The following is a 12,031-nucleotide window of genomic DNA, read 5'->3' as shown; positions in this document are numbered from 1 at the left end:
TATTTTTATAGATGCAAAAATAAGTGAATGAATTAAATGTTAAATATGTGGATAACATTCAGATAGGCTTCTGAACGTATTTTCCGTGTAAAATACACAAAGAAACATATATAACGGACTGATCATGCTCGTCATTAACATTGGAGTTCAAACCGTAACTAAAGAACAGACAAAGCAAAACAGAAAAAATTTCCGACGGGAAAGAATATGGTTGAATGTAGTTTATTTTAATGTGTCAGCGTTTATATTACAAGCATCATATTTTATTTGTATTTAACTTTATTTTATTATTTTCCATACTTCCTGCAGATTTCCTAAATAATTTTTTTTAATAAGAAAGTATAAAAAAAGCTAAGGCTCTTAACCAATCAACCTGTTACTAGCTATATAATTTAAATGACTTGATGTTATTGTAAGCATCTCTTTCAAATTTATACGTAAAGAATTACCCTAAACCTGAACTTCTTTAATCGTACCATTACTTAAACAACTTTAGACTTGCCTCTTCAAATTCGAATTTTAAAAATAGTGTTCTGAAACCATTGCGCTGCACATATGTGTATAAATCACTAGGAGATCTTGAGAAACGATGTATATTAAAAAAAGTGACCACTGCTTATCTTTGAAATGATGCATTGCAGTTTTCAAATAGTAATACATAATGATAGGCGAAAAGCACTTAGGAAAAAGAATTATTATGCTTATAAATTTAACATTTAAAAATAATACTAGAATAGAAATACGATAATCGGATAAATAATAGAAATACGCACCATCGACATTCAGTAGAAATTCAACTCATCTTATGAGGAATGCAGTGTTTCTCTTAGTAGGCGGGGCTTAGAAATAAGGTGTTGCCAATGTTTGATGCAATGGCCCCTTTTCCCAAAACACAGAGCATACAAATTGAGATTTTTGAACAAAAATTTCCAGCTACAATGTTAATGAAAACAATGGAAATATTTATATTTTAAATTTTATAGATCTTTCAATGCTAACGTTTTAGTAACATATGAAGGAGAAGCGGACGTCAATTAAAATATCACGTAATACAGCTCTGATTGCACGTGTGAGGAGTATCTCAGTTTATAAATATTTTAAAATTTAATAATGTAAGTAGTTTAGTTCTTTACTAAAAATTAAAAAATAAATTTAATTAGCTTTATTCTTTTCGAATAATACTTTAAAAGTTACTCTGAATAATAGCACTAAATTTCGGAAATGTCTGCGATTTTTCCTACACTTCTGGATAATTAACTATACCTGACACAAGAAACTGAATACCCTTTTATATCTATGCAATAAATTTGCGAAACGCACTAACTTTTCGTATAACGAACGTATTATCGGAAAATGATATTTATGTGTGATACTACGTGATATGATATAATGATATTGTGTGTAGCATATTATAAACATTGCCTTTCTCTTTCCTGCCATGCTGTGAGACTTAGGGAAACAAGCAACGTGCAAATTCTTTTCTTAATTTTAGTAAGGCCGCTCCCGGAGGCTGTGCAATAACGGGACAACCTTTGGCAAGGGCGGTATAAATACCTAACCGCAAGCCGAGTGTTCAAAAATTAGATTAAAATCAGGACACTCTGTAAGTGTCATATCAGATTTTAAACTGATAAGAACAGATATTTATTGAAAAATGTTAACTGCAACTTTACATCATAGTGGTGTAGGCGTTGCGGTCTCACCAATAACGCACGCAGTGCGATTTATTTTGATTCATTGTTTGTTTCGTGCAATTCACTATTCAGCGGAAGAAATTTACAATTAACAATTAATAAAATCTGTAAACAATTTACTTCACTTGATCTTAGCCGACAAGCCGAGAAACGATAACATGGAGTGGTTGCAAGAAACACTACCCATAGTTTCTTCTAACTGTTAACTACTGGTCAAATATTTTTTCTCTCATCCTAGCGAAGGCCACAAAATTACAATATGTAAACACAATATCAAGTATCACTTCTGTATTGGGCTAGAGATATACAGGTTGTTTCGTACTAAATGAAGCAAAAACATATATCGTAGTACAAATTGTTACAATATGCAAACACAATATCAAGTATCACTTCTGTATTGGGCAAGAGATATACAGGTTGTTTCGTACTAAATGAAGCAAAAACAAATATCGTAGTACAAATTCTGTATTCGATTTATTAGGCCCAAACAGGCTGGAATACATACAGAGTGCGTCTGTGGTATCGCTTTGCGAGGAGAGTGAAGCCGACGTAAACAAATAAGCTCTGCTAAATGACTGCAAAGAAGATGCCTTAGAAAGACACCTTCGAATCAAAATGAGACCAACAAGCAAACGTACTTATCAAGTTTACAGTATGTTTTCGCCATTTTAAGGCGATAAGATTTGAAAAATTCGTGTAGCAAATAAAATTTACAATTCGCTTTTTATTACGTGCGGAAGAAAATTTTTAAAATGCAGAAGTAAAATATCTGAACTACTACATGTGTGAATAGTATTTGTTATAAGTCTACGATAACTTTTTTCCAAATCAGATATATATAAAAAACAGATATAAAGTCCACTGAAATTTCCTTCCATATTATGCTGCTCATAATTCAAATTTCACACAGAAACAATAATTATAAAACAAGCCTCCCTCCTAAAGAGAAAGAAAAATGTATATATATTTAAAAAAATTATCTAGTGTCTATTTCTATTAGCTTGTTAAAATAAATATAAAGATATTAAGAACAAATGCAATTTTTTTTAGAATTTATATCAATACGAATATAATAAGAGCCTCTGCAATTTTTAGGTGTTGTGGTCAAGAAACAACGTAATTATATCATTTCATAAGTTTCAGTGCAAACCAAGCTAATAGAAATAGAATTCAGATTAAATTCTTTTTATACTTATTTTAATGTTTTTCCGTTTTGAAATTTACTAACCATCGTTTCCTGCATTTATTAAACATCAGATGTTACTTGAGCAACTGAAATTTCACCCAGTCTTAATTAAAGCTCGCGTAATCGATTATTTTCGGAACTTCTTAATGTTTTGTTTATATTTAACATCTGAATCGAGACGCAGTTTTCAGTTCAGCCATAATACTTTATTAGCTATTAGCATCTACTTGTATTAATGAGACGATACATGAACGCGTTTGCGCGCTTATGGACGCAAGATTCGGCAGAACATGGTTTTATGATAGAGATTTGTACCGTTAAAAATAGCATTTAAAGAGAAAGAAAGAGAAAACTTGCAAAGGGGGAAGTGTGTGTGTGATTATGGCAAAGCCTCGAGGGCTATCTGCCTAAGAGGAGGTATGCCTTCGTGGAGGACTTTCTAAGGGAAACTGGCTCGTATAGACGTTACACATGGGGAAAACCACGAAAACGCCCATGCAGCCAGCCCGTTCGCGGGATTCGAACTTAGGACCGAACTACCAGTGTTCAGCGACTTTACCGCTCGGCCGCTGGTGGGCCCTTGCAAAGGAGGAAGAATATAATTGAATATGGCTTACTTTAAAGTGTCACAACTTTATATTATTAACGTCCTATATTATTTCTATTTAATTTTTTTTCTGCAATAAAAAATTCAAAACACTGTATGCACAGCGCCAGCGTCTCGCAGTGGGCGGTCCTTAGAAATAAGCTGTAGCTGGAGTTTGATATTATAACCCATTTTTAATGCAGATATTGATTTTGAAAAATCTTAGGTACGGAAACAGGAGAAAATCACTGAAAAAAACTTTATTTGATAATGTATAAGTTCTTTTATCGCTAACCTTTTTAGGAACATCTAATGGTATAGATGTGGTGAGTAATAAAAAATACACTGCAACACGGCTCTGATTGCAAGATATGTAATCCCATTCCAGAGAGGTGAAAAGGAGAATTTCCACCTCGAATTTCATGGAATTCCCCCCGGTGCTTTTTTTTTTTTTTTTTTAAGTCCTTGACATCCGCCATTCGCAGTGCTTTCTATAATTCAGGTTCCCAGATGATGTCCATGAAGTACTGCAAGAACAGGATTTCTCTTGTTTCTGACGGGCATTCTAAAAAAAAGGCGACATGAGAACTTTTCGACATCCGTGGCATGTTCCTGAAGTGTTTCTGGGGGATTATGGTGAGACGATTTTAATTGAAGCCTGCTGTACTCTTTTAAACACTTCTGTCGGTTAGAGCTTCAAAGTCTAGTCTCTGGTTTTCTGAACTAGGTTGAAGAATATCCGCAGCGTCTGCTCTTAGAGAAGAGGCGAGACGACAGGCCTTAACTTGTGAATCCCATGCATTCGCATCCGCCACTATAGAAAATTGTGTCTTATATATATATGAGAGGAGCTCTTCTCATCATACTTGGATAGATTCAGAGAGGAACGAGCAGGCATGGGTAAACCATCAGTATTGCTCCCTGGCGTCTCTACGAAATTCTTCAACACGTGAACTTCTTTGGCGCCTGCAGAAAACCTATCATCAATTTGTTGTTCGATTTGCGTTTGGACGGCAGAAAAATCTTCTTTCTGTTTGTTTTTTTGACACAAGAAACTCTGTAAACGATTTGTTGTTCACGGATAAAACTCGCTTTTCTATTTGTTCTTTGACAGAAGAAACCTTTGCTTCAATTTGTCCACCTTTACTTTCAATTGAGTCTGTTCTGACTTCCATAGCCTCAGATGTGTTTTCTCTTATGCAGGTAATTTCACTTTTCATTTCCTCTTTAGCAGCCCTTATCTCTGATTTAACGGATTCTTGACAAGATTCCATTTTTCCTTCAACGACTTTCTCCCCTTTAACTAATTCATGATCAGTTTCCATCCTTTTTTTTTTTTTTTTTTGTCGCGCTTTCATTTCTGCTTTAACAGCTTCCATCTTTCTTTCCCCAGTTTCATTTTTACGTTAACAGGTTCCATCTCTTCTTTAACGGAAATTCTTCAGCTTTCATTTCTTCTTTGAACGCAGCGAACTTTGGCATCAACTGCCTTATTTGTTCACCATTCGTCTTGTCAGTGGCATTCAATAACGCTATGACACCAAAAAGTGTTGCTTGCGTACGGGTTCGTAACAGAATGAATGCAAAAAGTGTGATAAAATTTTCACAAAAATTATCCTTATCAAAAGAAATATAACAGAACGTTGGAATTTTCATCAGAGATATTCGTACAAGTGTTCACAATATCACGCAGTATAATCAGTAGTTAGACTTCAAACTACTAAAAATTTTTAATTGATAGAAAATCCCCCCCCTCCACAAAATGCGCCTCTAAAGAGAAAGCTAAATCTGATATTTCAGTTCACACAGTACTAAAACAAGGCGCAATAACACTAATTCAGCAACTGAACTAAGATGTCTCTCTCCGGTATTTTACAGCTTTCAATCGGTCGCCAAAAATTTCCAGTAATTTCTTTACTTCTCGCAATTTCCGGTAAACAAAGAGGATGGAATTACGGTTACAGCTAACACAGTATTCTATAACGTTTCTGTCATTTCAAATGAAATTAAAGAGTTATCCATTTGTTCAGTGTTAGAAGCACGTGCTCTTATATTTTTACTTTTCCGACGTTGCAGCTGTCTGTTAAAATTTACCCCGCGCTCTATAGATGGGGAAATTCAAAAATTTTAATTATAATTCTACTAAAAATATCAAACTAAATACAAAATTCGTAACATGACTGCACGACTAAGTGCAAATATAAGAACAGCAAATGACCGTAATAAAATGTGGATTGTGTGTGCAAAAAATTCAGCATAATAAGTAGGTTAGGGATATTAGAAAAACATGCGAACCAATCATTATACTTTCTGATCATTTGGAATATATTACATTCGAAGTTATTTGAAATTTAGTAATTTGATTTTATTCGTCTTCTTGAAATTCCGACTGACATTTAAACGATTTTAAATTTAGGAGCTACAATTGCTCCTCAGAGCACAATACGCAGAAGAAGAGGCTTGGAAATAAAAGAAGGTGTACCTGGAACTGAAGATTTCAATTTAGTTTTGTTAAAAATTCAAAAAACGAATATTTTTATAGATGCAAAAATAAGTGAATGAATTAAATGTTAAATATGTGGATAACATTCAGATAGGCTTCTGAACGTATTTTCCGTGTAAAATACACAAAGAAACATATATAACGGACTGATCATGCTCGTCATTAACATTGGAGTTCAAACCGTAACTAAAGAACAGACAAAGCAAAACAGAAAAAATTTCCGACGGGAAAGAATATGGTTGAATGTAGTTTATTTTAATGTGTCAGCGTTTATATTACAAGCATCATATTTTATTTGTATTTAACTTTATTTTATTATTTTCCATACTTCCTGCAGATTTCCTAAATAATTTTTTTTAATAAGAAAGTATAAAAAAAGCTAAGGCTCTTAACCAATCAACCTGTTACTAGCTATATAATTTAAATGACTTGATGTTATTGTAAGCATCTCTTTCAAATTTATACGTAAAGAATTACCCTAAACCTGAACTTCTTTAATCGTACCATTACTTAAACAACTTTAGACTTGCCTCTTCAAATTCGAATTTTAAAAATAGTGTTCTGAAACCATTGCGCTGCACATATGTGTATAAATCACTAGGAGATCTTGAGAAACGATGTATATTAAAAAAAGTGACCACTGCTTATCTTTGAAATGATGCATTGCAGTTTTCAAATAGTAATACATAATGATAGGCGAAAAGCACTTAGGAAAAAGAATTATTATGCTTATAAATTTAACATTTAAAAATAATACTAGAATAGAAATACGATAATCGGATAAATAATAGAAATACGCACCATCGACATTCAGTAGAAATTCAACTCATCTTATGAGGAATGCAGTGTTTCTCTTAGTAGGCGGGGCTTAGAAATAAGGTGTTGCCAATGTTTGATGCAATGGCCCCTTTTCCCAAAACACAGAGCATACAAATTGAGATTTTTGAACAAAAATTTCCAGCTACAATGTTAATGAAAACAATGGAAATATTTATATTTTAAATTTTATAGATCTTTCAATGCTAACGTTTTAGTAACATATGAAGGAGAAGCGGACGTCAATTAAAATATCACGTAATACAGCTCTGATTGCACGTGTGAGGAGTATCTCAGTTTATAAATATTTTAAAATTTAATAATGTAAGTAGTTTAGTTCTTTACTAAAAATTAAAAAATAAATTTAATTAGCTTTATTCTTTTCGAATAATACTTTAAAAGTTACTCTGAATAATAGCACTAAATTTCGGAAATGTCTGCGATTTTTCCTACACTTCTGGATAATTAACTATACCTGACACAAGAAACTGAATACCCTTTTATATCTATGCAATAAATTTGCGAAACGCACTAACTTTTCGTATAACGAACGTATTATCGGAAAATGATATTTATGTGTGATACTACGTGATATGATATAATGATATTGTGTGTAGCATATTATAAACATTGCCTTTCTCTTTCCTGCCATGCTGTGAGACTTAGGGAAACAAGCAACGTGCAAATTCTTTTCTTAATTTTAGTAAGGCCGCTCCCGGAGGCTGTGCAATAACGGGACAACCTTTGGCAAGGGCGGTATAAATACCTAACCGCAAGCCGAGTGTTCAAAAATTAGATTAAAATCAGGACACTCTGTAAGTGTCATATCAGATTTTAAACTGATAAGAACAGATATTTATTGAAAAATGTTAACTGCAACTTTACATCATAGTGGTGTAGGCGTTGCGGTCTCACCAATAACGCACGCAGTGCGATTTATTTTGATTCATTGTTTGTTTCGTGCAATTCACTATTCAGCGGAAGAAATTTACAATTAACAATTAATAAAATCTGTAAACAATTTACTTCACTTGATCTTAGCCGACAAGCCGAGAAACGATAACATGGAGTGGTTGCAAGAAACACTACCCATAGTTTCTTCTAACTGTTAACTACTGGTCAAATATTTTTTCTCTCATCCTAGCGAAGGCCACAAAATTACAATATGTAAACACAATATCAAGTATCACTTCTGTATTGGGCTAGAGATATACAGGTTGTTTCGTACTAAATGAAGCAAAAACATATATCGTAGTACAAATTGTTACAATATGCAAACACAATATCAAGTATCACTTCTGTATTGGGCAAGAGATATACAGGTTGTTTCGTACTAAATGAAGCAAAAACAAATATCGTAGTACAAATTCTGTATTCGATTTATTAGGCCCAAACAGGCTGGAATACATACAGAGTGCGTCTGTGGTATCGCTTTGCGAGGAGAGTGAAGCCGACGTAAACAAATAAGCTCTGCTAAATGACTGCAAAGAAGATGCCTTAGAAAGACACCTTCGAATCAAAATGAGACCAACAAGCAAACGTACTTATCAAGTTTACAGTATGTTTTCGCCATTTTAAGGCGATAAGATTTGAAAAATTCGTGTAGCAAATAAAATTTACAATTCGCTTTTTATTACGTGCGGAAGAAAATTTTTAAAATGCAGAAGTAAAATATCTGAACTACTACATGTGTGAATAGTATTTGTTATAAGTCTACGATAACTTTTTTCCAAATCAGATATATATAAAAAACAGATATAAAGTCCACTGAAATTTCCTTCCATATTATGCTGCTCATAATTCAAATTTCACACAGAAACAATAATTATAAAACAAGCCTCCCTCCTAAAGAGAAAGAAAAATGTATATATATTTAAAAAAATTATCTAGTGTCTATTTCTATTAGCTTGTTAAAATAAATATAAAGATATTAAGAACAAATGCAATTTTTTTTAGAATTTATATCAATACGAATATAATAAGAGCCTCTGCAATTTTTAGGTGTTGTGGTCAAGAAACAACGTAATTATATCATTTCATAAGTTTCAGTGCAAACCAAGCTAATAGAAATAGAATTCAGATTAAATTCTTTTTATACTTATTTTAATGTTTTTCCGTTTTGAAATTTACTAACCATCGTTTCCTGCATTTATTAAACATCAGATGTTACTTGAGCAACTGAAATTTCACCCAGTCTTAATTAAAGCTCGCGTAATCGATTATTTTCGGAACTTCTTAATGTTTTGTTTATATTTAACATCTGAATCGAGACGCAGTTTTCAGTTCAGCCATAATACTTTATTAGCTATTAGCATCTTCTTGTATTAATGAGACGATACATGAACGCGTTTGCGCGCTTATGGACGCAAGATTCGGCAGAACATGGTTTTATGATAGAGATTTGTACCGTTAAAAATAGCATTTAAAGAGAAAGAAAGAGAAAACTTGCAAAGGGGGAAGTGTGTGTGTGATTATGGCAAAGCCTCGAGGGCTATCTGCCTAAGAGGAGGTATGCCTTCGTGGAGGACTTTCTAAGGGAAACTGGCTCGTATACACGTTACACATGGGGAAAACCACGAAAACGCCCATGCAGCCAGCCCGTTCGCGGGATTCGAACCTCGGACCGAACTACCAGTGTTCAGCGACTTTACCGCTCGGCCGCTGGTGGGCCCTTGCAAAGGAGGAAGAATATAATTGAATATGGCTTACTTTAAAGTGTCACAACTTTATATTATTAACGTCCTATATTATTTCTATTTAATTTTTTTTCTGCAATAAAAAATTCAAAACACTGTATGCACAGCGCCAGCGTCTCGCAGTGGGCGGTCCTTAGAAATAAGCTGTAGCTGGAGTTTGATATTATAACCCATTTTTAATGCAGATATTGATTTTGAAAAATCTTAGGTACGGAAACAGGAGAAAATCACTGAAAAAAACTTTATTTGATAATGTATAAGTTCTTTTATCGCTAACCTTTTTAGGAACATCTAATGGTATAGATGTGGTGAGTAATAAAAAATACACAGCAACACGGCTCTGATTGCAAGATATGTAATCCCATTCCAGAGAGGTGAAAAGGAGAATTTCCACCTCGAATTTCATGGAATTCCCCCCGGTGCTTTTTTTTTTTTTTTTTTTAAGTCCTTGACATCCGCCATTCGCAGTGCTTTCTATAATTCAGGTTCCCAGATGATGTCCATGAAGTACTGCAAGAACAGGATTTCTCTTGTTTCTGACGGGCATTCTAAAAAAAAGGCGACATGAGAACTTTTCGACATCCGTGGCATGTTCCTGAAGTGTTTCTGGGGGATTATGGTGAGACGATTTTAATTGAAGCCTGCTGTACTCTTTTAAACACTTCTGTCGGTTAGAGCTTCAAAGTCTAGTCTCTGGTTTTCTGAACTAGGTTGAAGAATATCCGCAGCGTCTGCTCTTAGAGAAGAGGCGAGACGACAGGCCTTAACTTGTGAATCCCATGCATTCGCATCCGCCACTATAGAAAATTGTGTCTTATATATATATGAGAGGAGCTCTTCTCATCATACTTGGATAGATTCAGAGAGGAACGAGCAGGCATGGGTAAACCATCAGTATTGCTCCCTGGCGTCGCTACGAAATTCTTCAACACGTGAACTTCTTTGGCGCCTGCAGAAAACCTATCATCAATTTGTTGTTCGATTTGCGTTTGGACGGCAGAAAAATCTTCTTTCTGTTTGTTTTTTTGACACAAGAAACTCTGTAAACGATTTGTTGTTCACGGATAAAACTCGCTTTTCTATTTGTTCTTTGACAGAAGAAACCTTTGCTTCAATTTGTCCACCTTTACTTTCAATTGAGTCTGTTCTGACTTCCATAGCCTCAGATGTGTTTTCTCTTATGCAGGTAATTTCACTTTTCATTTCCTCTTTAGCAGCCCTTATCTCTGATTTAACGGATTCTTGACAAGATTCCATCTTTCCTTCAACGACTTTCTCCCCTTTAACTAATTCATGATCAGTTTCCATCCTTTTTTTTTTTTTTTTTTTTTTTTGTCGCGCTTTCATTTCTGCTTTAACAGCTTCCATCTTTCTTTCCCCAGTTTCATTTTTACGTTAACAGGTTCCATCTCTTCTTTAACGGAACTCCTTCAGCTTTCATTTCTTCTTTGAACGCAGCGAACTTTGGCATCAACTGCCTTATTTGTTCACCATTCGTCTTGTCAGTGGCATTCAATAACCCTATGACACCAAAAAGTGTTGCTTGCGTACGGGTTCGTAACAGAATGAATGCAAAAAGTGTGATAAAATTTTCACAAAAATTATCCTTATCAAAAGAAATATAACAGAACGTTGGAATTTTCATCAGAGATATTCGTACAAGTGTTCACAATATCACGCAGTATAATCAGTAGTTAGACTTCAAACTACTAAAAATTTTTAATTGATAGAAAATCCCCCCCCCCCTCCACAAAATGCGCTTCTAAAGAGAAAGCTAAATCTGATATTTCAGTTCACACAGTACTAAAACAAGGCGCAATAACACTAATTCAGCAACTGAACTAAGATGTCTCTCTCCGGTATTTTACAGCTTTCAATCGGTCGCCAAAAATTTCCAGTAATTTCTTTACTTCTCGCAATTTCCGGTAAACAAAGAGGATGGAATTACGGTTACAGCTAACACAGTATTCTATAACGTTTCTGTCATTTCAAATGAAATTAAAGAGTTATCCATTTGTTCAGTGTTAGAAGCACGTGCTCTTATATTTTTACATTTCCGACGTTGCAGCTGTCTGTTAAAATTTACCCCGCGCTCTATAGATGGGGAAATTCAAAAATTTTAATTATAATTCTACTAAAAATATCAAACTAAATACAAAATTCGTAACATGACTGCACGACTAAGTGAAAATATAAGAACAGCAAATGACCGTAATAAAATGTGGATTGTGTGTGCAAAAAATTCAGCATAATAAGTAGGTTAGGGATATTAGAAAAACATGCGAACCAATCATTGTAACTAAAAATGCAGGTATTAATCCTCCATATACTTTCTGATCATTTGGAATATATTACATTCGAAGTTATTTGAAATTTAGTAATTTGATTTTATTCGTCTTCTTGAAATTCCGACTGACATTTAAACGATTTTAAATTTAGGAGCTACAATTGCTCCTCAGAGCACAATACGCAGAAGAAGAGGCTTGGAAATAAAAGAAGGTGTACCTGGAACTGAAGATTTCAATTTAGTTTTGTTAAAAATTCAAAAAA

The 12,031-nt window shown here is 34.0% G+C and overlaps 2 pseudogenes; both read right to left on the bottom strand.

The window, feature by feature from the left end:
- Positions 1-1,487: 1,487 nt before the first annotated feature.
- LOC146994343 (U2 spliceosomal RNA) lies at positions 1,488-1,661 on the bottom strand (annotated as a pseudogene).
- Positions 1,662-7,484: 5,823 nt separating this feature from the next.
- On the bottom strand, positions 7,485-7,658 carry LOC146994342 (U2 spliceosomal RNA; annotated as a pseudogene).
- Between the last annotated feature and the right edge of the window lie 4,373 nt (positions 7,659-12,031).

The sequence above is a fragment of the Stegodyphus dumicola genome, chromosome 11 (assembly GCF_044657685.1).
Source record: "Stegodyphus dumicola isolate Sdum_Otavi_A_Nest chromosome 11, ASM4465768v1".
In the NCBI taxonomy this organism is placed as follows: Eukaryota; Metazoa; Arthropoda; class Arachnida; order Araneae; family Eresidae; genus Stegodyphus; species Stegodyphus dumicola.
This window is presented reverse-complemented; position numbering and strand designations above follow the sequence as displayed.